The sequence below is a fragment of the Cupressus sempervirens genome, chromosome 5 (genome assembly GCF_028749045.1).
Source record: "Cupressus sempervirens isolate cs-2001-9-10 chromosome 5, ASM2874904v1, whole genome shotgun sequence".
Classification (NCBI taxonomy): Eukaryota; Viridiplantae; Streptophyta; class Pinopsida; order Cupressales; family Cupressaceae; genus Cupressus; species Cupressus sempervirens.
Window position 1 is genome coordinate 939,048,542 of NC_143122.1, and position 27,520 is coordinate 939,076,061.

Consider the following 27,520-nt stretch of genomic DNA (forward strand, 5'->3'; position numbering starts at 1 on the left):
TTCTTCTTGAGAGTAGCCTTTGCATACTAGTCTTGCTTTGTTTCTTGATACCTTTCCATCTTCATTCAACTTATTTCTAAATGCCCATTTTGTACCAATTACATTTTTATCCTTGGGTATAGGAACAAGAGTCCAAGTTTATTTCTTCTCTATTTGTTCTATCTCTTTATTCATTTCTTCAATCCAACTTTCATTTTTTAGAACATCTTTAACACTCGTAGGTTCAAATTCAACATGTAAACATGTAACTTTTAATTTTCTTCTTGTCATTGTTCCATCTAATTTATCTCCAATGATCTGATTAGGTGCATGATGTCTTATGAAATATCTTGCTAATATAGGCTCCTTGGTCTTTGAATGAGTTCCATTATCTTCTTTTTGAATTTTAGTTTCAAGCTCAGGTCCTTCTATCTGTGACTTAGGTCCATCAAGCTCGATTTGAACTAGCTCGATAGCTTCTATTTGTGACTTGGGTCCTTACAACTTGGGTTGCACTATCTGCAACTCATTAGCTATTGGAGTTTCTGGAGACTTGAGAGTTGAAGCATCTTTTCTTTCAAAAAGATTAGGAAGGGTATCAGGTTCACAATACATTAATCTTCTGTAGACTTTAGGTTCCTTGCTGCTCTCTTCTTCACTCTTTTTTGCATATTCATCAATTCTAACATGTGCACTTTCTATAATTTTGTGAGTAGATAAATTCAAACATCTATATGCTTTGCTTCTGCAGGAGTATCCTAGAAATATGCCTTCATCACCTTTTACATCAAATTTTTCTTTTCTAGATTCTTTCAATATGTAACATTATTGCCAAATACCTTCAAGTAATGTACATTAGGTTTGTAGCCATACCATAGCTGATAAGGTGTCTTGTTTGAATCTTTCTTCAACTAATCTCTATTCGAGGTATGAACTACAGTGTTGATACCTTCCTTCCAGTATTTGAGAGCAACATTCTTTTCAATCATTAGGGTTCTTGCACAATCCATGATAGATCTATTTCTTCTTTCTATTGTACCATTTTGCTGTGGTGTACCAGGAGTAGATACTTGTCTTTTGATTCCTCTTTCAATGCAAAAATTGTTGAATTCATGGGAAATGAATTCAACACCTCTGTCTCATCTTAGGCATTTTAACTTCTTTCCAGTTTCTTTTTCTAGTGTTCCCAGATATCACTTGAATTTTTGAAAAGTTTCTGATTTTTCTTTTAGGTACATTAATGTCATCATCCTAGAGTAGTCATCAAAAAGAGAATGAAAACCTTTTCTCCACTATAACTCTCTATTCCAATAAGTTTACATAAGTTTGTATGAACAATTTCCAAGACTTCTTCTGACTGATAGTCTTTGCTTTTGAAGCTTGTCTTTCCCATCTTACCAATTTCGCAATTCTTGCATAGACCCATGTCAGACTTCTTAAAACTAGAAATACCTCTTACTCTTTTATGCTTGCTTATCTTAACTAGATTATCAAAGTTCACATGACATAGTTTTTTGTGCCATAACCAACTTTCTTCTACTTGAGCAATAAAACATGAACAATCACTGAGATCAAGATAAAATAGATTACATTTTGGTTGCTTGTCAGAACCAACCAAATTTTCTTTCCCATCCAATAGCTTGGCCTGTCCATTCATGAATTCTACCTTGAATCCAATGTTATTCAACGGTGCCACATTTAGTAGATTATGCTTTAGTCCTTCAACCCAATAAGCATTATCACACACAAGTTCTTTAGTTAATAAAATACATCCTTTTCCTTTTATATTACATGGTTCATTGTTTCCAAATCTTACACTACCTCCATCATAATATTCTAGATGCTCAAATTTTGTTTGTTCACCAGTCATATGATGTGAGCAGCCACTGCCAATAATCCATATATAATTTTTACTAACATGAGAGATAAGTGCCATCTTATCTCCTTCATCATCAAATTCATCTTTCATAGCAATATAAACCATTTCATCTTCACTATTATCAAAATCTTTAGCTATGAAGTAAGATTTCTTACCTTTGTTCTTGAAGTTCTTGTAATTCTTGGAGTCCTTCTTGCCTTTATGCTTGTTGCTTTTCTTTTCATCCTTCATTTCCTTGATTGGACACCTAGTAGCAATGTGACCAATTTCTTCACAAGAAAAGCGAATCAGAGGAACTTTACCTTTGTACTTCCCTCTTCCTTTGGAATACTTTCTTGCAAGAAAGGCTTCAAAAACTTCAAGATCACAGTCTAAAATTTCTTTTGATGAACCATCTTCTTCACTTTCTGATTGACTAAATTTTGACTTTTAACCCTTTTCTTTGAGTGAGAGTTTAGCTTTAAATGCAGATTCAATATTCTTTGAAGGAGGAACATAGCTACATAACTGTCTGACTCAAAAGCTGTTAATCTTCCAACTAGGGCATCCAACCCTATCTTATTAGTTGGATCACATCTCATTTCTTGAATAGTAGATACTCTAATTACATAAATAGAAAGAAGAGTTTTGAGCACTTTATTTACAATAGTTTCCTCCTTGATGTCTCCTCAAGATGCTTTGATTGCACTTACACTGGCCTTGATTCTTTCCACATATTTTCAATGTTTTCATCTACTCTCATTCTCATTTGATCAAATTTTCCTCTAAGGCTTTCTGCTTTGGCTCTTCTTACATTGTTATCTCCTCCATATATATCTTTCAGTTTGTTCCACATTTCAAAAGTAGTTTTGCAATCTTTTACCTCATCAAATTCAACATAACTGAGAGCAGATGCAATATCAATCATCATGATATTATGATTCTTCTTTTCAACAATATCTTCAACTAATAATGTTCCAGTGAGAGTCTTATATTCACAATCAAGATATTTGCAACCTAAATCATTAATGGTAGCTAGATGCAATCTCATCAGTCATTTCCATGTTGCAAAGTTGTCTCTATTCAGCTTGGGAATATATCTTTTGTAAGACATCCTGATCTTTAGCCTAGGTTCTTGAAACCTTCTCTACAAGCACCAAAAGCTCTGATACCAATTGTTGAAAATATAAGAGGAGTAACTGAGAGGGGAGTGGTGAATTAGTTACTACAAAAATAAATCCCAGATCCCTTTTGATGTCAGTACAAAATGCAGACAAATATCTGAATACTACTGAAGCTCGATAAACATAGAGAATGTTGTAACTCAGTAGTAACTGGATTAGCTTGGTAAAAGATTAACTTAAGAACCATTAGATGTTATCTAAGATTACCATTACTTTAACTTAGTTGCAAACACATAAAGAAAATAACATGAACATATTTGACACCAGGATTTAACATGGAAACCCAATTTGGGAAAAACCACCAATAGCAACTAGTTACTGATTTTCACTCTTCTGAAGTGAGCCCTGTTAGGAGCCAACCCTTTTAAAGGTTACATAACACACTGTTAGGTGTGACCCTATTAAAGGATTTAATCACCCTATTAGGAGTGTCCTGGTTAGAGGTCTTGAGAACAATTCAATGGAATTGCCACCTTGTTAGAGGATTTGCAAATAGTTGTTAAGCCAACTTTGTTAAGAGATTTAAATCACTGCTACAATGGTTAGAGAGTAATAATGAGTTGACCTGATTTGAATGCAACTTGATTGTTGATTTTAGATCTATGTTCTAGCTTGTACTTGATCCTTCCTGATCAAATATGGCTTTTTTGCACCATAAGGATATTCTACTTATCCTTCAAACTCACTTCTTCTGCTTACCAATAGATCATCAATCACATCACCATAATTTGCACATTCTTTTGCACTCACTTGCACACTTCCACACTTTGACATCACAACTTGACCTTATACTTATATCTTTCACTACCAAGTCGGCTCAAATACAACTTACAATAATCAATGTTCATCACCTCATTTGATTGGAATCAATAGATAACAAAATAGGATAATCCTTTGCTAGTCGACCCTACTTGGTAGAAACTAACTCTGAAGTAATTTCCTTTGTTAACCAATAGAAGCTTACTTAACACTGCAATCTTATGAAAATCCTTTGGCAACTGAGTGAGCTCGGTTAGCATTCATTCCATCCAACTTTCCTTTGTTACCCGAGTGAGCTCGGTTAACACTCTCTTTCTGCAACTTTTCCTTCAACACCCGAGTGAACTTGATAGACACTACCTTCTCAACTAGGCAAACACAGGAACACTCAGTAGATATTAAGAACTGTCTTCCCTGCTTGAGTGAGCTCAACATATATTGACTGATAATGATTATAACATTTGTGTAACATCAAAGACAACACACAATCAATCAATTGTATCCAACAATCTCCCTCTTTGGCATTGATGGCAACACATGTCATAGCACAATAAAAATTTTGGATTTGAGAACTTCCTTTGTCAATATGAGCTCTTCCTTTTTACTAATTTTTTTCTGCAACAGCTATTACCAAGTTCATTCGGAACATTCTCCCTCTTTCAACATACTTCATCTTTTAGAGAAATTCTCCCTCTCTAGTTTTTGACTTTATCCAGGTTCCAAAGATTTTTCAGAGATATGATAGTAAACTTCTCCCTCTTTGACAACACATGCCAAAGAAAATAACTCTGTATATTCCAATGTACCTTAAGTATTGATTCATCTATAATATGCCCTTGCCAATTCTGCACCAACTGATTGATCTTCAATAGATTCTGGTTGATGCATTCACTAAATTTCATTTAGTGAATTTTAGATAGGGGAATGACCCCTAGCTTACCTCTTAGACATATAAATGCATCCTTATGTAATGGCTTGGTGAATATGTCTACAATCTATTCTTTTGTATTCATATATTCCACTCTGACTTCCTTATCTTGCACCAATTCTCTTAAGAAGTGATATTTCATAGCAATATGCTTTGTTTTGGAATACATTACTAGATTCTTTGATATGTTGATTGTACTGATGTTATCACAATACATAACAACTGGATCTTTGATTTCTACCTTCATTCCTTCCAATAGTTGTTTGAACTAAACAATGTCATAACAATTGACTGCTACCGCTACATATTTTGCCTCTACTATGGATTGAGAAGTACAATTCTGCTTCTTGCTTGTCCAAGATACTAGACTTTTACCAAGAAAGAATGCTCCACCACTAGTGTTTTTTCTATCATCAAAACTTCTTGCCCAATCAGCATCAGTAAATACTTTTAAGTCCAAATTGCCTCCAAGTTTGTACCATAAACCATAGTCTTCAGTACCTTTCAGATACCTCATGATTCTCTTGATTGCCATCATGTGATTTTCTTTGGGATTTGCTGAGAATCTTGTCACTATTCCAACTGCTAGAGCAATGTCAAGCCTTGTGTGAACTACATACTGCAATTTTACAATCATTGATTTGTAAGTAGTCTTATCCACTTCTTTGGAATCATCATTTTTGGAAAGCTTATGTCCAGTAGACATAGGTGTTCCAACTGGTCTTGAATCTTCCATTCCAAATTTCTTTAATATCTCCTTGATATACTTAGATTGAGTGATGTAGATACCATTCTTGTTCTACTGTATTTGTAATCCAACAAAGAATTTTATTTCACCAAACATGGACATCTCAAATTCTTTGCTCATTTCTTCTAAGAATGCTTTGCATAGATCATCAGTTCCTGTAAATAAAGTATCATCAACAAATATTTTTGCTAACACAATCTTCTTATCTAGTCCTTCCTTGATATACAAACTACTATTATCATTAGTCCTTTGAAAACCAATATGTACCAAGTAATTATGGAGTCTTTCATACCAAGCTCTGGGAGCTTGCTTGAGACCATATAAAGCTTTGTATAGTTTGCAAACCATGTCTCCTTTGCTAGGATCTACAAAACCTTTTGGTTGCTCAATGTAAACTTCCTCATCAAGGATTCCATTCAAGAATGCAGATTTAACATCCATTTGATGTACCTTAAATCCTCTATGTGGTACATATGCTAGTAAAGTTCTAACACCTTCAAGTCTTGCTACAGGAGCAAAAGTTTCACCATAGTCAATACCTTCTTCTTGAGAGTAGCCTTTGCATACTAGTCTTGCTTTGTTTCTTGATACCTTTCCATCTTCATTCAACTTATTTCTAAATATCCATTTTGTACCAATTACATTTTTATCCTTGGGTCTAGGAACAAGAGTCCAAGTTTTGTTCTTCTCTATTTGTTCTATCTCTTCATTCATTGCTTCAATCCAACTTTCATTTTCTAGAGCATCTTTAACACTCATAGGTTCAAATTCAACAAGTAAACATGTACCTTTTAATTTGCTTCTTGTCATTGTTCCATCTCATTTATCTCTAATGATTTGATTAGGTGCATGATGTCTTCTGACATATCTTGCTAATACAGGCTCCTTGGTCTTTGAATGAGTTCCATCATCTTCTTTTTGAATTTTAGTTTCAAGCTCAAGTCCTTCTATCTATGACTTGGGTCCATTAGGCTTAGTTTGAACTAGCTCGATAGCTTTTGTTTGTGACTCGGGTCCTTGTAGCTCGGGTGACATTGTTTGCAACTCGATAGCTATTGGAGTTTCTAGAGACTCAAGAGTTGAAGAATCTTTTCTTTCAAATAGATTAGGAAGGCTATCAGGTTCATAGTAAACAAATCTTCTGTAGTCTTTAGGTTCCTTGCTACTTTCTTCTTCACTCTTTTCTGCATATTCATCAATTCTATCATGTGCACTTTCTATAATTTTGTGAGTAGATAAATTCAAACATTTTTATGCTTTGCTTCTATAGGAGTATCCAAAAAATATGCCTTCATCACCTTTTACATCAAATTTTCTTTTTCTAGATTCTTTCAATATGTATCATTTGCTGCCAAATACCTTCAAGTAACTTACATTAGGTTTGTAGCCATACCATAGCTGATAAGGTGTCTTTTTTGAATCTTTCTTCAACTAAACTCTATTCAAGGTATGAACTATAGTGCTGATAGCTTCCTTCCAGTATTTGATAGCAACATTCTTTTCAATCATCAGGGTTCTTGCACAATCCATGATAGATCTATTTCTTCTTTCTGCTATAACATTTTGTTGTGGTGTACCAGGAGAAGATACTTGTCTTTTGATTCCTCTTTCAATGCAAAAATTATTGAATTCATGGGAAATGAATTCAATGCCTCTGTTTGATCTTAGGCATTTCAACTTCTTTCCAGTTTCTTTTTCTACTCTTGCCAGATACCACTTGAATTTTTTGAAAAGCTTTTGATTTTTCTTTTAGGTACATTAATGTCATCATCCTAGAGTAGTCATCAAAAAAGAGAATGAAAAACTTTTCTCCACTATAAATCTCTATTCCAATAGGTCCACATAAGTTTGTATGAACAAATTTCAAGACTTCTTCTGACTGATAGACTTTTCTTTTGAAGCTTGTCTTTCCCATCTTACTAATTTGGCAATTCTTGCATAGACCCATGTCAAGCTTCTTCAAACTACGAATACCTCTTACTCTTTTATGTTTTCTTATCTTAACTAGATTATCAAAGTTCACATGACATAGTCTTTTGTGCCATAACTAGCTTTCTTCTACTTGAGCAATAAAACATGAACAATCACTGAGATCAAGAGAAAATAGATTACCTTTTGTTTGCTTGTCAGAACCAACCATATTTCCTTTCCCATCCAGCAGTTTGGCCTGTTCATTCATGAATTCTACCTTGAATCCAATGTTGTTCAGCTATGCCACACTTAGTAGATTATTCTTTATTCCTTCAACCCAATAAGCATTATCACACACAAGTTCTTTAGTTAATAAGATACATCCTTTTCCTTTTATATTACAAGGTTCATTGTTTCCAAATCTTACACTACCTCCATCATGATATTTCATATGCTCAAATTTTTTTTTTCACCATTCATATGATGTGAGATACCACTATCAATAATCCATATATCATTTTTACTAACATGAGAGATAAGTGCCATCTTATCTCCTTCATCATCAAATTCATTTTTCATAGCAATATAAACCATTTCATCTTCACCATTATCAAAATCTTTAGCTATGAAGTAAGATTTCTTACTTTTGTCCTTGAAGTTCTTGTAATTCTTGGAGTCCTTCTTGCCTTTATGCTTTTTCCTTTCCTTTTCATCCTTCATTTCCTTATTTGGACACCTAGTAGTAATATGATCAATTTCTTCACAAGAAAAGCAGATAAGGGGAACTTTACCTTTGTACTTCCCTCTTCCTTTGGAATACTTTCTTGCAAGCAGGGCTTCAACAACTTCAAGATCACTATCTAAATTTTTTTTTGATGATCCATCTTCTTCACTTCTAGATTGACTGGATTTTGACTTTTTATCCTTTTCTTTGAGTGACAGGTTAGCTTTAAATGTAGATTCAATATTCTTTGAAGCAGAAACATAGTTATCATAATTGTCTAACTCAAAAGCTATTTATCTTCCAACCAGAGCATCCAACCCTATCTTATTATTTGGATCACATCTCATTTCTTGAATAGTAGATACTTTAATTGCATAAATAGGAAGAAGAGTTCTAAGCACTTTACTTACAACAATTTTCTGCTTGATGTCTCCCCCAGATGCTTTGATTGCACTTACATTGGCCTTGATTCTTTCCATATATTTTCAATGTTTTCATCTACTCTCATTCTTATTTGATCAAATTGTCCTCTAAGGCCTTCTTCTTTGGCTCTTCTTACATTTTCATCTCCTCCATAGATATCTTTCAATTTGTTCCACATTTCAAAAGCAATTTTGCAACCTTTTACCTCATCAAATTCAACATAACTGAGAGCAGATGCAATATCAATCATCATGATATTATGATTATTCTTTTCAGAAATATCTTCAACTGATAATGTTCCAACGGGAGTCTTAAAGTCAAAATTAAGATACTTGCAACCTGAATCACTGATGGTAGCTAGATGTAATCGCATCGATCCTTGCCATGCTGCAAAGTTGTCTCTATTCAGCTTAGGAATCTCTCTTTTGTAAGACATCCTAATCTTTAGCTTAGGTCCTTGAAACCTTCTCTGCAAGCACCAAAAGCTTTGATACCAATTGTTGGAAATATAAGAGGATTAATTGAGAGGGGAGGGCTGAATCAATTACTACAAAAATAAATCCCAAATCCCTTTTGATGTCAGTACAAAATGCAGACAAATAACCGAATATTGCTGAAGCTTGGTAAACACACATAATGTTTTAACTCAGCAATAACTAGATGTTATCTGAGATTACCATTACTTTAACCTAGTTGCAAACACATAAAGAAAATAGCATAATGGCATTTGACATCAACATTTAATGTGGAAACCCAATTTGGGAAAAACCACCAATAGCACCTAGTTACTGATTTTCACTCTTTTGAAGTGAGCCTTGTTAGGAGCCAACCTTGTTAAAGGTCACAAAATACAATGTTAGGTGTGACCCTGTTAAAGGATTTAATCAACCTGTTAGGAGTGGCCTAGTTAGAGGTCTTGAGAATAATTCAATGGAATTGTCACCTTGTTAAAGGATTTGCAAATAGTTTTTAAGCCAACTCTGTTAAGAGATTTAGATCACTGCTACAATTGTTAGAGAGTAACAATGAGTTGACCAGATTTGAATGCAACTTGATTGCTATTTTAGATCTTTGTTCTAGCTTGTACTTGATATTCCTTATCAAATATGACTTTTTTGCACCATAGGATATTCTACTTATCCTTCAAATTCGCTTCTTCTGCTTACCAATAGATCTTCAATCATATCACCATAATTTGCACATTCTCTTGCACTCACTTGCACACTTTCTTCCACACTTTGAAATCACAACTTAACCTTATACTTGTACCTTTCACTTTGTCAAGTCAGATCAAATAAAACTTACAATAAACAATATTCATTACCTCAGTCGGTTGGAATCAATAGATAACAAAATAGGAAAATCCTTTGCTAGCCGACCTTGCTCAGTAGAAACTAACTCTGAAGTGATTTTCTTTGTTAACCAACAAAAGCTCAATTAACACTACATTCTTATGAAAATCCTTTGGCAATCGAGTGAGCTCGGTAAGCACTGGTTCCATCCAACTTTCCTTTGTTACTCGAGTGAGCTTGGTTAACACTCTCTTTCTACAACTTTTCCTTCGATGCCCGAGTGAACTCGGTAGACACTTCCTTCTCAACTAGGCAAACACAAGAACACTTGGTAGATACCAAGAATTATCTTTACTACCCAAGTGAGCTCGACATATACTGACTGATAATGATTATGAAATTTGTGTAACATCAAAGACAACACACAATTAATCAATTGTATCCAACAAAGTATTTATCTATTACATCTTGTTTGAAAATAATTAATTAGCTTCCATAAATGGATGTAACTAGATTATGGGTAATTTTCTCCTTAATCATCTTGTTAGCTATATTTTTTTTATATGAAGGCCTGAGGAAAGATAACATGGGGCAAATGTGATTATAATGTTGTTTGGCCTTTCCTTTTTCATAAGTATTAACCTTCCAATATTTCGGCAATTTTTACCCAGTTGGTTGTCATTGTTTGGCGTTTTGGTTTCTCCTAGATGATGGGTTTGTCTTTGTCCTTTTAATTATGTTTCCCACAAGTTAGGTATATCTAGCTGGCCCATATTTGCTTCCTGGTTAAGGGTCCCAATATGAATACGATCATCAAGCTTTAGGGGCCTTCTCCATAAGTCACCTTTGATGAACCCATTTCTGATGCTCATCTATCCTTAGATATGTAGAACCCTCATTTATTGATTAAAAGAGCTCTATATAGAATCCTTGGCAAAGAATTTGTAAATAACATAGATTGGTGTAGAGTTCTCTATGATATCCCAACAATGTTCCTAGTTATGGCTTGTATTTTAGAGATGAATAAGTCTAGTATCTTTATCCTATGTAAATGGTTGTTTAATCATGAGTATATTGGTAACATTGACAAGGTGGTTTCTAGCAATATAAATGATATTTACATATGTAGAAAATTTCATTATGATATTGCTATCGATCAATGCCAACTGATCACTTTATATCCTCTTGTATCTTCACTCGATTCCAACAAATTGGTTAGCTAGTTCTCGATTGTAAAGAGAAATCTAGCTTTCTTATTTATCCTTTTTCCACATCTGTCCAACTTCATGTAATAATTGGATGGGAATTTACTAGGCAGAAGAAGAGATAGAGGTATGGGATGGTAAATCCATGTTAGATCCTAGCATGCTTGAAATACCTATTACGGGTAGAATTGAAGACACTGAGGATAAGGAATCATCGTCACCCCAAATCAAGTTAGACAACTGATTCAATGTAGTAGAAATTCGCAAGAACTAAGAAATAAACTTGATGGCTATCTATCCAATTATGTTATTAGAAAATCCTTATTATGTGTGCTTTTTTAATTTAAAATGAACTAAATAAATATTAGAGGATTAGAATTTGTATATCTATAGTACTGGGGTAGAAAATAGATAGAAAACATTATAACTATTTTATCAAGAAATAGAATAAAATTTCTCTATAATTAAATCATTTATCATTTACTGGCATATGCAATATATTAATGGAAAATAAAACAACAATAAAATGAAGTAATGGGACTAATAAATGGAACTTCGATTAGTTATAAAATTAAACACTCAGTTAGGTACATTTAAATGAGCACACCAATCTAAACTTGAACATTATGGATATATGATAATGTTAAAAACAAAATTCAAAAAGGAAACTTGGTCATAAAGGAGCTTGACTAATGTTTTGAAAAACTAATGTACTATTTGAGCTTGAAATGTTAAGATGTAGGAAACATAGATCAAGTTAGGAACAATGGATAGAACAACAAATAGAATGGAACAAAGCTATCATGGCAAATAAATAATGCAATAAAGGAAATAAAACACCCAAAATAAAAGGTGGTAAACTTTAAATTAGATCATAAAAGGAAAAAAAGGATAAGGTGAATACCTGAAGAAAAACACAAATGTATTTGCAGTAATCTTAAAACTGGGTTATGCCCCTTTTAAAATTGTATTATGTAGGACTTTAGTCCCAGACAAGACTAGAGGTTTTCTTCTCTATTCTTTCCTACCAGTGCTTGTTTGAACATAGACAATGTAATTTGATTTATTAATATAATATAATTGATAAGGCCTCAACTGTTACTGATAAAAATAAAAAAATAAAAACCTCCATAGGACCTCAATTAAATTAAATTAAATTCAACATCAAGATATTATTGTATTAAAAAAATTGAATTGAAATGGATCAAGGACATCTTATGGTTCTCTAATTGGAAGGACTAAAAGCATGCTCTCAACTACAAGAATAATCCTAAAGTGACACCCTCTAGAATGAGAGTGCAAAAATTAGATGAAAGCTGACCTAAAATACAAATACAATACAAATTAAGCCAAATGCACTAATCTAAATGCTCAATTTGGTTAGAACTTAAAATAAATTCAATTAAGCTAAAATGCAAATGTTATTTGACTATGGAAAGATGCAAATGGACCAAATATGAGTTGCACTAAAAATGCATCCCATTATAAGATTTCTCAAGGGTAAGGGGTAGAGTTTAAGTTGAGTTAGGATAATCATGATTAGAGACAAGGTTGAGTTATGTTTGTTTATGTTTTTAAATGAAGAGACAATATCAAGTTATTTAAATTGAATGACCAAGATAACAAAGCCTATTGTTGAAACCATGTGCTCCATATCCTCTTTCCTCATTAACTAATTGAATGCTTATATTAGGAGACACTTGGGGGAGGGGGTATGAATCATTGTTATCAAAAACTTTGATACTTTAAATGAGATATAACATGCAAAGAAAATAACAATATAAAAGCAAAGAAATTTGACTCGTTAATGTATCTTTGAGGATTCATCCTTAGTCAACATTGCCAGATAATACCTGGTGCCTGTTGAAGGAAGGGTGGATCAAAATAATTTTTGACAAGGCATACATAGGTAATTTAGGCCAATCAAGGGTTGGGTATGTGGCTAACAACGCACAAGAATCCATCATTGAAGTAGGAATGAAGAGGTTGCCAAATAGAATGAACAATGAAGTTGAATACCTTGTTTTGGTAGGGGTTTTCCTACTAGCCAAATATATTGGGGTGAGAAAATTTCACCGAGAAGGAGATTCTCAATTGATAGTGAATGACATTACTAAAGAACAGATGAACATGTGGTACCTTAATAAACACACTAGGTAGTTAAGAAACCTACTATAAAGCTTTGAAGAATTTAATGTATCATATGTGATGAGAGAAGTGAATATAATGACATATAAACTTTCCAATATTGGAGCCAATGGAACCCTAAAGAACAAAATTAAACTTTCCAAAGATCTTCATTTTTTGAAATTTAAAGATCTTTTGGTCTAGGCAGTATATGTGGTATGGGTAGCTACCTCACTTATCTCCTTGAGTGATGATAACTCTTATGCAAATGAAGGTGGGGTAATAATTCTTGAGGTAGTTGATGTGATGGAATATTTATGTTTGTAGGTGAATGGTTGAGGCACTTATAGTAGTCATTGTGAATTGCATTCATTTAAATTGTGGGCAGTGGCAGTTCACACTAGTTTGGGGATTTTGGTTTTAAGCCTTTGCCTTTAAATCTGAAGTGATAGCAACATTTTTTTTCATCATTTTGACTATGTGCTTTATCTCTTCCTTGGTTGTGAGGTCTAGTGTAGTCATGGAAGCCAAATTTATACTAGAGACTTTGGGCCAAATCCTTGGTTTTATTAGGCCCATTTCTATCCATAAAATGAGAAATGTTTTAAAGATTGATCATGTCAAGTTCTAGGAAGTGATAGTGGAGATTTTGGGTGATTAATTTATGAATACATATGAGCACCCAAGAACTAACCTCAATATATCCTCCTTGTTCATGGGTTTAGCTGTTTTGGTTGGTGTCTCTCAAAAGAAAGTGATTAGGGTTTCCTGTGTATGCTTGGAACCAAAGTGGGTTGGTGGATTGGAAATGATTGTGAACTAGGTGGAGGTTGGGGTTGGAATCCACACGTTTCAATGGTTGTGGGAGATCTCTAGCTTCTTATATTTTTCACTTCCACCCAACCTTGGGAAATACACTTGGTGAATGTGTGCAAGGGCTAGCTTTCCCTTTTGATTTTTTTGCACAACTTGGATGTAGATAGGGGAGTGGTGGTAGTGGTGAGAAGGAGGCAGAAAATCACTCCAGTAAAATTTGCAGTCCCTTGTGGGAGTGATGGAAACCTCTTCTAAAAGGGAATTACATTCTAGTGCTAGGGTTAGAGGGGAGTCTAGTGGTGTGGAACGGGTGTCTAGTGGTGTGGAGTCAAGTTGCACTTCTTAGGAGATTGGGATTTTTGGTAAATGTGTTATTGGAAATAGTCCATTTGCAACAGGTATTGGTGGTCTAGCGATAGCCAAAAGCCTAAATTTCTCATAAGTGGACATAGTGGGCTACTTCAAGAAATTGGTTGAGGTGGATTGATGTTGCAACCATTTTGAGCTGCTATCCCCTTTCTATATTTTTTCTTGGTTCTCTATTTGTGATAGGTGTTACGTTGTGTTCGCATTGTAGGAGTGGTTGGAATTTTGAAATGTATATATGCTAGTTGAGTAGCTTGGTTTTGTGGGATGTGTCTGTTATTATATATCAAACAAGTTAGTGGCATGTCTTTTGGTGGTGGTTCAGAGTCAACTTTGGCCATGTCGATTATGGAATGACCTTGATATGTACTGAAATTTCTATCAATATTAGTTTAAAAAAAAACTATCATCGATCCAAAAAAGAGAAGCAAAGTAAATTAAATATTCTATAAACTTCAATTTACACGTCTATGGAGAAATTTTCTTCCTACCAAGGGTAGTTCCTTTACAAAAATATTCATCGATAATAGATGGCATGTGTTACTGTGATGGATGATTTTTGTACACCCTTTCTTTTGTTACTCAACTTTCCCCAATTGGTCATTGTATGCTTCCACCTCTTGCTAATAGAAACTTGTCTTAATCATCCCCAATATGTATCAACTTCACAAGAGATCTCTCAAAGGAAGAGAGTAGCCTATGCAGACTATCTATCTACTTGCCAAGTGTCTAGTTTCTCACAACAAAGACCTTTTAGTCCCAAGCCTAAAATGATTGTGTCACAAAAAATATAGCCCCTTTTAACTCAAAGAGTTTGTTAGCACACAAATTTACAATTGATTTTTCCTTATTATATCTTATATAAGTATAAACCATGTTGGCATATTTATGGTATTCTTTGGTATTTTCCTAGTTGGATTAATGTCATTTTTCTTTACTATAAGAATAGTTACTCCAAAAAAGAAATCATGTGCATGGTCAAGAATGATATGGACAATTGGTAAGACATTGGCTCTATATGTGGTGAAGCCCTAAAAGTTCATCCCACAGGGATAGAATCTAGGTTCTGGCATGGAACAAAAGTATTGGAATGAGCAGTGTCATGGAAATTCTCTATAGTTATGCCAATGAAGTTTTATTATTATTAGAGAAACCTACCTTGATAGCATGTAGATGAACCATGTTGGGAAAAAAATAAAAATAATATACTTCCATAAGTTGTACAAGAGAAAGAAAGCAAAATATCAAGAATTTATACACAAACAATGGAATAAATAGGAAAAAGGTTGAAATAAGGCCAATATACCCTGATAGACTCATTGAAGTATCATAACACTATCAAAGAAATAAATTTAGAGTCACACCGATACTTGATGGGTTAGTCAGAATAGCTTACACTAATGGATGTCACAAATGAGAAAGCAAGATCATCAAAGAGGTTCTCCCCAAAAATAGTCATCAAAATAATTTATGAAGTCAACTAGATAATATAAACATTTCTCAAATAGTAGATAAGCTTAGTAGGATTAATTATAGTGACAAGGCACCATATAAATAATGAAACAATGTCACAATATCTCTTGATGATGATCAGACTAACATTACACTATGGAGAGACAAACTAAACATACTCCTACACACGATAAAATTATCAGACTAAGTTACACCAATAAGTGAAGAAATGGAATAATAGGTTATGTAATATCGATGGAGATGTTGAGAAAATATGTACAAGACTGTTGAGAGAACACATGCCAATATAATATATCAAACATCAGAATAAGCTATATCGATACAAGAACATCGAAATAAGATCACACAAGAAGAATAAAAATTTAGAAACTACACCAACACTAGATGAAGTTATCAACTTGATTTGTACCGATGAACATATTGTCGAAATAGAAGTTTGCACCCATGCTTGAAGTATGACCTTCAAGCAACCTTGTATAACATGGAAATAATATCCAAGTGTGGGACTTAAAATGAGAGATTTAATCTCCAGAGAAGGCTGACTTCCTTACAATGAAGATGCACCTAAACTACAACTTTGAGGGAAAAAGGAGAAGAACTGTATAAAAATAAATTGCTAAAATGAAAGGGGGTGATGCACCAGATTAGATTTTTGGTTACTACCTCTACTTATAGATGTACTTAACATTAATGAAACACCAAAAATACACTAATCTTAACTCTATTATATTTCCAAGGAATCACATGCAGGTTTGGAACTGATCAAAGTATTGAAAGAAAAATGAATTTCACTATGCAACAATTGCTAGCAAATTTAACACAACATATGAATAAGGGAAACATGAAAGAAACATTCAAAGTGGGGCAAGACACATGTATATACTAATGAATGACAAGAAGAGGTAAGAACAAAAATATTTCATTAACAAAAGGCTAAAGGAATATAAATACAAAGAATAATGATGTTGTCATGGACCAGAGAATAACCCAAAAAAAAAGTAGAAAACTACATTTTAAAGAGATCAGGCATAATTTAGCTATAGCAGTGAAGTTCAAACTCCAACTACACTAGAGTTAAGTTATAGATTTTCAAATAAAGAAAATATCAAAAGAAATATGATTCTATGTGTACATTTGATCATTAAGTGACACCAAACAACCATAAATGAAGAATTCTACAAAAGGAATAAACAACCCAAATAGAATAAATCAGATAAAATATGATTTCCATGTGTATATGAACTGATGGAATTTGGGCCAATAAATGCCCCTATAGTCAAGAAAATCATACACATACCCCATGCAAGTGGCAACATAGGAAGGACAGCCACTTACATTGCGTGAAAAAGCCCAAAAAAAATATGATCAAACCGGGTGAACTACATTAAGAAGCGTGTTCAAAACTATATATATAGTTTTGAAAATGCTTCTTAATGTAGTTCACCCAATTCGTCAGCTCTCAGGTCGTATCACAGTCACCCAAAAAATGGTTAACATAGGCATGAAAATACACTATTTTTGGCCTATGCACCATCATATTGAATTTTTCCTTCTTTTCAAAAGATCTGTGATCATGCGAAAAAGACAAAAACACACCAAAACCTTTGATTCTTGCACCATTGCAACAAGATTTCTTATATCTTAAGATTGACCTGCAATTATGCAAAAAGGTAAAAAAACACACTAACACAACATCACAACATGAAACCTCTTGTCATATTGCTATAAGGATTTAACTATGTTATTTATGAGTCAAACTCATTGACCCATGTTTCATGAGTAGTGATTCAACATGAATCCATCTCTCATGAGAATAAATGGAACATTTAGCACTCATTGGATCTAGGTGATGCTCACAGGGGTGACACACTGGGACTTCCCAAGAGGTCACCCATCCCAGTACTACTCCAGCTTGAGCGCGCTTAACTACGAAGTTTCCTCCATGGTTAAACCCAAAGCTTGCAACCCAATTTTCAAAACCTTCACCAAGTGTTGTGCCTTATGAACCATTCATTAACAAGCCCCTTAAGCTCATCAATTGATAAGTAGGATATAATTTCCATAGCAAGTCAAATTGTGATATTACTATCAATATTTAGCTGTGTGATTTATGAGTCAAACTCATTGACCCATGTTTCATGAGTAGTTATTCAGCATGAATCCATATCTCATGAGAATAAATGGAACACTTAACACTCATTGGATCTAGGTGATGTTCACAGGGGGTGAAGCATAGGGACTTCCTGAGAGGTCACCCATCCCAGTACTACTCCAACCTGAGCATGCTTAACTATGAAGTTTCCTCCATGGTTAAACCCAAAGCTTACAAACCCATTTGCAAAACCTTCACCAAGACTTGTGCCTTATGAACCATTCATTAGCAAGTCCCTTAAGCTCATCAATTGATAAGGAGGAGATGATTTCTACAGCAAGTCAAATTGTGATATTGCTATTAGGATTTAACTGTGTAATTTATGAGTCAAACTCATTGACCCATGTTTCATGAGTAGTGATTCAACATGAATCCATCTCTCATGAGAATAACTGTAACACTTATAACTTATTGGATCTAGGTGATGCTCATAGGGGTGAAGCACTGGGACTTCCCGGGAGGTCACTCATCCTAGTAATACTCCAACCTGAATGCGCTTAACTACAGAGTTTCCTCCATGGTTAAACCCAAAGCTTGAAACCCCATTTGAAAAACATTTACCAAGTGTTGTGCCTTATGAAGCATTCATTAGCAAGCCTCTTAAGCTCATCAATTGATAAGTAGGAGATAATTTCCACAACAAGTTAAATTGTGATATTGCTATTAGGATTTAATTGTGTGATTTATGAGTCAAACTCATTGACCCATGTTTCATGAGTAGTGATTAAACATGAATACATCTCTCATGAGAATAAATGGAATGCTTAACACTCATTGGATCTAGGTGATGCTCACAAGGGTGAAGCACCGAGACTTCCCGAAAGGTCACCCATCCTAGTACTACTCTAGCCTGAGCGCGCTTGACTATGGTGTTTCCTCCATGGTTAAACCCAAAGCTTGTAACCCCATTTACAAAACCTTCACTAAGTGTTGTGCCTTATGAACCATTCATTAGCAAGCCCCTTAAGCTCATCAATTGATAAGTAGGAGATAATTTCCATAGCAAGTCAAATTGTGATACTGCTATCAGGAGAAAATTGTGTGATTTATGAGTCAAACTCATTGACCCATGTTTCATGAGTAGTGATTCAACGTGAATCCATCTCTCATGAGAATAAATGGAACACTTAGCAGTCATTTGATCTAGGTGATGCTCACAACACCCATCCCATGAAACCTCTTCCTGCACAAAAGACTTATGATATTGCAAAAATATGAAAATCCACTACACTTTTGGCCCATGTGTGCATCGAATGAGAGAAACAAGTCAAATAAATAGAGAAGGCTTCCCACAATGTCCTAACTCATTCGATGTTTTCTCCTATGATACATGAAAGTGCACAACATTTTTAGTCTACACATGCCTAATGAGCAAAAAAGTGTTCCTACAATAAGACAACTCATTTGAGCACTCCTATGATGCCAAAATACACACAATGTTTTTGTGTGTTTGAGAATGCTGAAAATAAATAACTTTTTATAGTTGAAGACAAAAAAAACTTAGCTCATGAAAGATGTCTCTAATCAGTTTTCTATGATGGGCTAAAGGGTGACAAAAAATGTCAACATTTTTGGCAACTCAAGGGGGATAATTGCCTAGTAAGCATTTGATTAGTGTCCTTTAATAAATCCATTAGGCATAGATTCATTAGCATCAAAACATGATGCATTCTATCACAACATAAAAATCAGCAACTCTGTAATTTGGCAAAACATCAAAATATGCTATCTCTATGAAAGAAACAACTATGCTTGTGCACTTCTTGGGAAGTTGGAACATCTAACCTACAATATACACGTATTTAGAAGAAAAATGATTAAACAAATCCATTGAATGGCTTGTTAAAATAGCTTCCTTTTCTCATCATATTGGAGTACTTGACATGTTCAAGTACCATCCTCCCACCATTACTCAGCTGGCTGCAATAAAACATTTCACATGAATCTGATACAAAAGGGGACCCTCCTATTTGATCATGCCGCTTAGTTTGATGAATTAAATCATCCTTCATATCCTTTAAGACCAAAATATCCTCATCAACCTCTTGAGAGAGCAACACTCTTTCTTATTGATCCATTTTTTCTTGCTACTTAGAAACCTCAACTAATGCTTGCCTAAGTAGAACCTCTTCATTATCACCAAAAAACTAGGGAGTTGCTTGAAAACATCCTCCTTATGAGCCAACAATTTTTTTTTCCCTTTCACACCATGGATAAGATTTGGAATGACAATATCCTTTTCATGGTTAACATAGATTCTTGGCTCAGCTTCATCCATCTATCTGAATGGATCCTGTATGCACACTAAAATGGTCACCTAGACTATGGGCTCCCATTCTCCAATTTATCAAATGATCAAATCAATTTATCAATTTCCTAAATCAATGTCTTACAATATTTTGAATTCAAATAAATTTTCTTGATCAAATCATAATTAATTCAATTATTTCAATATTTCCTAAGGTTTGATCATTTCATCAATAATATTATTTAACTAAAATAAAAAATCCCTTTTAAATAAATAAAATAATCTTATTTAATTAAAAGGTCTCTTTTAATTAAATAATCTTATCTTATTTTAATTAAAAGAAAATCCATATTTTAATTAAATAAATAAATCTCCACTTAAAGCTCTCATTTGATGAAAAATAAATAAATCAAATATAAATAAATAAAGATTCATTTTTTGCACATATTTCTATGTGGTGGGCTTTTTCCTCTCACTTTCCTTTTTAGGGATTTATCCCACATCGCTCTTGAGGGTGCATTCCTCTCCACATTTTCCTTTATAAGGAGTTCTTTCCTTCTCATTTTCAGAAATCAAGATTTTATTTTTATACTGCTAGTTTGGAGAGCAATTTTGGAGGAGAGCTTGAACACTTGAGGTTGGACATTACAACTTCTCTTTTCTTGTCTTCTTCTCTCATGCATCCATGGAAATCTATTTAGATTACTCTTGCACTTGCATGTTAGATTAGATTTATATTTCCTTTCATAGAATAATCTTGCATTTGTATTTCCTTTCATAGATTAGTTTGCTTTCATGCATTGTTATCATATAGAATAGCCTCCATTTTCATTTGCATGAATATTTGATTATCATGGAGACTAGCACTCTTGCTTTTCCTCTTGAATCTCTCATTTTATGGTGTACTTGTATGGGCACAAATTAGGTATAAATTGAGGGCCTCCATTATAAAACCTTGCACTCCATGAATAGAGAGTTACGAGTTGTCATTTGAGACCTCATTCTTGAGCAATCTTGGATATAATGATTCATAGAAGTGTGTCAACATTTTAGCACACATTTTTGGTGCCCACCATGGGGCAACCCACCTTTACATGTTGGTTTTGGTTATTTTTGGAGCTAATACCCTCTTGCATATTTGTTTGGAGATGAAAACCCTAGATTTTCAAAGATTTGATCATATCTACCAAATGGCTTGGAGGTTTGGATTAAAAAAAATTTAGGTTGGCAAAATATCAAGGAAGCTTCGGTAAAAAAATTCAGAATTTTCTAGGGTATTGTGAATTTTTTCTTTATTTTTCATTAAAAAAATCGACACAAATCATGTTTTTTTGGAAATTTTTACATTTTCAGAAAGTTCTTTAAATTCTATAGAGGGTCCTTTCTTTGTGTTTTAAATTTGGATACAATATTATTGCTCATTTGGTCAATTTATGAGAACTAGTTTGTTTTGGGAAAATACTCCCTAGGACACAAGTGAAAAGATCTTTTTAAAATTCTAGCATTTTTTGAAAGCTCTCTATTTTTTAATAGGGGTCTCTTTTCTACATTTAGGGTTTGGGATCCAAATTCATGTCATATAGATCCAATCTTGTTGGCTAGGTCAAAAATCAAAATTAAAAAAGAGCATTTAATGATTAGCTTGCACTTATTTTCCACATGGTTCAATGCATGATACGAGTTGTCATTTGGATAATTTTTTGCTTATTATTGCTCCTAACAATTGATTTTTAGATCTAACCCCAGGGTTTGCATAAGTTGAGTATATATTGCATACCTTGTTTGCTCATTTGTTTGACTTGCTTGTTGGAGAGTTCATGGCTTGCTTGGGCGGAGAAGCTCAACAAAAATAAAAATGAGCTAAAATATACTATGTGTGTTGCATGGATTACTAGGTATTCTATTTAATGCTCTATAACATTTGGTTTCCTTTAATTAGAATGAACCTCTCACATGTCTTACTTAAGAGATTTCCTGCCTTCATAGATCACATTTCAATTTATACTCTAAAAGAATGAACATAGATTTATTTTCTCACATATCTATTACACATAGTAATTAGGCCCTATGAACAGTATTTGTGGATCTTGAGAGAGTGGGCTTCAAGCTCTTCTTGCTGATGGAACCACTTGTAGGTAGGGAAGGTGCTAATCAACTCTAGGTTCAAACACTGCCAAGTCTTTGACAACTGATAGTGTGTTCTCTCTTGAGAGAAACATACATTATTGTTAGTAGAAAAACTTTGCTAAGTTGGTATCAACAACTTAGTAAGTCAATTAATCTATTTGTTATGTTTTGGTGAGGTGAAGAGGCTAGAGGATTATGCTTTTTTCCCTTTGGGAGCATCAGAAACTTGGAACCCTTGAATATGAATCAAGTCCCCATGTGGTCTATGTTGTGATTTTTCCTTGTTAGAGAGGGTTAACTATAGTGGACACTCCCTTTATTGGGTAAACCACGTGGATAAAACTTGAACTAGTATTAGCCATTCTTGTTGTGGAGCAAAAATTGCTATATAAATGTCCTTGTGGAAGAAATTTCCATAGGTGTGGTCTCTTGTTGAGCTATCAGATCTCCTCAGCAACTCCTAATTGATTAAATTTTTGGACTATGTCAAAACCTCAGTGTGTCTGTATTGGATTTTGTCCACTTCAGATTGCAAGAGTTGTAAAGTTGACCATTACTACAAACCATAATGCAACCAACATTTTGTTTTCTAGGACTATGTGTGTGACTAAATTTTTTTTTGAGAACATACACAAGTAGATTCCTTAGGGAGTAGAATACTACGTCACTATTCTTGTTCATGTGCAAGGTTACTTTGTCCCTTGCTCATTGTTTCAAGACAATTGTTTGCTTGAACTCCTTGATTGTTATCTTGCATGATTGATTAATGATAAAAATATGTTAATGCATCTAGTTGGTCAATTAAAATGAATAAAAACTAAATTCCTGAGTCAAAAACCAACTTTTTAACTTTCTCGATTTTCTATCCTATCAATTTTCCTTGATTGATCTAGGTCAGATCACTTATCCTATTGTTAGAAGCTTGTTTGCATTTTGGATTCTTGCATTTTGACCTCTTGAACTAGTAATCTTTTATTTCATGAGTGACCTTCCTTGGAGTTCATGAGCTAGAAATTGTCCTTGTTGAGAAGATAAACCTTTGGATCATTTGATAACACGCTTGGAGAGTCTTAGTAATCTCTTGTCCATTCACTTCCATACAAATTCAAATTTAGTCAATATAATTTGGGCAAATCATCCTCTTGATCCATATGTCTTAGAGTATTCACCCATTCAGTGGGCACCTCTATGGTAGTGTTGGTTTATGCCTCTTGCAAAATTCTATCTTATCACCTCTCTTTTGGACAAGTGAGTGCTTTTACTATCCTAGTTTGGTACCAACATTTCTTAGGGTCATCCTATCACCTATTACCTTTTCTTTCATGTCAGTTACAACAAGATATCAAGTAGATCAAGGAAAGCGAACTCAAGTAGTCTTTAACCAATTACCTTTAGTTTAAACTCACCAAAAATATAAAGGAAAAGAACACGTATTTGATCAATCACCTAGGAACAACTCAGAACAACTCAGAAGTTTGGTTTGATCCCAAGAGTAACCTTAGTGAGTTGAGTATGCGATTAGTATCTTGTCACTTAGATATGGATATGACTTACATAATGACTCAATGGGAGAGGGAAGAAATGGATAAATGCCTTGATGATATATTTGAAAAACATAGAGATACTATTTCATTTGGCAGCCCATCTCATGAAAATTGATCATTCTCACACCTTATCTCAACTAGATATCTAGATGCACACACACCTTATCTCTACTAGATATCTAGATGCACACCAAAGGGTAAAAAGAGATAAGAGGAAAGCCTATCAAGAAGAATAATTACAACATGAAGACCAATATGATGAACCTTATGGCACTCATGTGAATGCAACATACACCAATGACTTATTTAGACATTCAAGACCAAGTTTACCACTAAAAAAACTTCAAGATACATGAGTAAAATACTTAAGAAAATTGAGTGTGAAAAGAAAGCCTTCCTAAATGAGCAAGCTGAAAAGGAAGAGCAATTTAGACTCCTAGAGTTGGAGAGAAAAACCTTGTTGGAGATAGAAAGGAAATCCTACCAGGAGGATCAAGATAGACTCTTGGCTCAACAACTTAATGGTCAATTTAACAAAATGTGTAATGGTGGTGGAAACAACTCTTCTCCATCCACCCCTCCTAAGACTCCACGAAGTGGAAGATGTTCAAGAACACCTTCATGATCTCCTAGCCCTAAAGGAAGGATGGCTTCAAGACATGATCATTATAGGAGACAAACAACTTTTAGGAATTCAAGATGACCTTCAAAACATGCTCATTATTATTCACAATATGGGGGTAGTAGCTCAAGTTTTGATCTCAACTTCCAAGACTTCCTGAAGATACAACAAGAACCACTCTTCTATCAGTATGTGGAGAGATGCCTAGAGCAAAACAAAGACAAGTTTCTAGAGAGTTTAATCAACAAGGACACTAAAGTCCCCTACAACTTTGATGTGGACAAGAAGATTAAGAAGCAAGGTCCATCTTAAGAAGAAGAGATCAAACAAATTAAGAGTATGATGGAAAATATGTTGGAACCAAATAGTTTAGTCTTACTTGATTCAATTTGTCCTAATCCTTTTGAAAAAAAGTGTTAACATGAAAGATTTCCCTAGAAAGATTGAGATCCCTCAATATGACAAGTATGATGGGAATGGAGATCCATGTGATCACGTACATCAATTCTATATCATGAGTTTTGAGCTCCATCAAGATAATTCGTACCTCATGAGATTGTTCCCAAGGAGTCTTAAAGGTCAAGCAATAAAATGGTTCACCAACATAACTCCCCCCATTAAGACTTTCAAAGAGCTTGTTCATAGATTTTTCCAATACTTTTCATACAACCTTTCAAGATCTATCACCATGTTGGACTTATAAAACTTGAAGAAAAATCAAGGGGAATCCTTTATCACTTTCTTGCAAAGGTGGAGATGACAATGCTCTCATTACTCTAGGACCATCCCTAAAAATGAGAAGATTGACATCCCTATTAGCAACTTGGTTCTCGAAATGTGGTATGAAGTTAGGAAGATGGTTTTTAATTCCTTTGACACCATGGTTGAAACTGCATGTAGGATTGATGATGTTTTGAAAGAACAAGGAATTTTGACTAAACATGGAAACAACAACAATAGTGGTCAAAATAACAACCCTAACAAGGATAAAGAAAAGAACTCACCTTGGAATAGGAATAAACAAGTGGTCAATGATGGAGTTGTGGGCTCCTCCAAACCCAACAATCAAGTTGCTCTACACTTGTCTAGTGCTATTTAGGCCATGAAACTCAATGCATCTAATCAACAAGAGAATAGGCCAAGACACCAAGATAGGCATAAGAAAGAGAGATGCCAATTTTCAAAACTTGTTGATTCATATTGGGATGTCTTGAAAACACTCATTGCTAACAACCTTGAGCATCCTCAAGATCCTGCAAAGCATTATATACTTGATGTTAAGCCATATTGGTGGGATGAGAAATCCTTTTGTAAGTTTCACAATGGCATTGGATATGATATTGAATCTTTTTGGAAACTCAAACATATCATCCAAGATCTCATTGAGAATGGAAAACTTAAGGTAGATGGATTGAACACCAACACTAATCATAAGGCATTCAAAGAACCTTTTCCCAAGTATGAGAAAGAGAAGGGAGAAACCTCTAAACCTAAGAATGGAAAGGTTGAGGTCAATTACACTTACATAGATGCAGAGAATAGTATCAAATTGCTTAAAGTCAAAGAAGAAGAAATTAGCATGATGAGGGGTGCAAATCCCTATGGTTATGATTTAGACATAGTCTCTTCTCCTACCTTTGATGAAGAACTTGTTATGGTGCTAAGGGGTCCTAACTCTATAATGTCATCTTAAACTCTCAATAGTGTCACACGAAGTCAAGGTCTCATTGTCATTAGAAGATCTAGTTCAGGTCAACCAAGTAAACCAAAGAAAGTGGCATCCAAGAATGTCACCTCAAAACCAATAGTCAATCTTAAGTTGAGTTATAATCTTGTTGATCAGTTACAAAGAACCCCAATTCAAATTTTGATCTTTGAGCTCTTAGAGTTGTCCCCGAGACACAAGCAAGTCTTGGAGGATGCTTTGCACACAAAAAAAATCCCCAACAACTTAGATGTTGATCAATTCCAAAACATGGTTTACCATATTTCTAGCCCTCTTTACCTTACCTTTTCAGAGGATGATGATAAAGCTTTGAGCCACCCACACAATCTTGCTCTTCATATTGAGGTAATGATCCACAAAACCCATGTTAGGCACATGTTGATAGATGAGGGTGTTGGGCTCAATATTTGTTCCTTGAGTCTTTTTAAGGAGTTGAGTTATTCTGAAAAAAGTCATACATAACAGAAAAAAGATCACTATCAAAGCCTATGATGAGGCAGAAAGAAGTTCCAAAGGGTTAGTTGTCCTTTCAATTAGGATTGGCCATGTTGAAAAAGATATTTTATTCCAAGTGGTTGACATTGGTCCCCTTGCATACAATATCTTACTCGGTAGACCATGGATTAACAATATGCAAGTAGTACCGTCTACCTATCATTAGTGTGTTAAGTTTCCTTACAATGGAATAGAGATTTGTATACCTAGGGATAACACTTTATATGTTGACTTAATTTCAGTAAGTGTTCATGTTCCCATAAATAGAGAAGCATAGGACTTTGATGTTATTTTAGCTAAATGTAAAGACAAGTTCAAGTCAGTAGACCTTGGCATAGGTATCAACTCAACTCCCTCACAACACTACTAGTTTGACTTAGGTCTTATGGCAAGCCTTCATAAGAAATGAGACCTTCCTCTTTAGCTATGAATTTATTTGGCATGATTGTAGAGTATTGAGTGCCTATTCAAGATGAGAAAGAAGAGATGGTTGTTAAAGACTCTATTTTTAGAGAAGAGAAATATATGCGTAACGAGAAATTTTCTCCCTCTCCTAAGGCTTATGGAAGAGGGTATACTTTTTTCAAACAACTAGGCTATCATGGACATGGCCCTCTTAGTCATAGATTGGATGCTAGAGCCAAACCCCTTGATCATGCTCTTTTTGGATGCAAGTCTAAGGAGATGGTTCACCTAGGATTTTCAAATTGCAACAAGAATACTGCTCCTATTTTTGATGAGTTGGATAGTGAAGATGAACCATAATACATACCTAATTTAAAAAATCAGCAAGATATGTGTGAATGTTGGGTC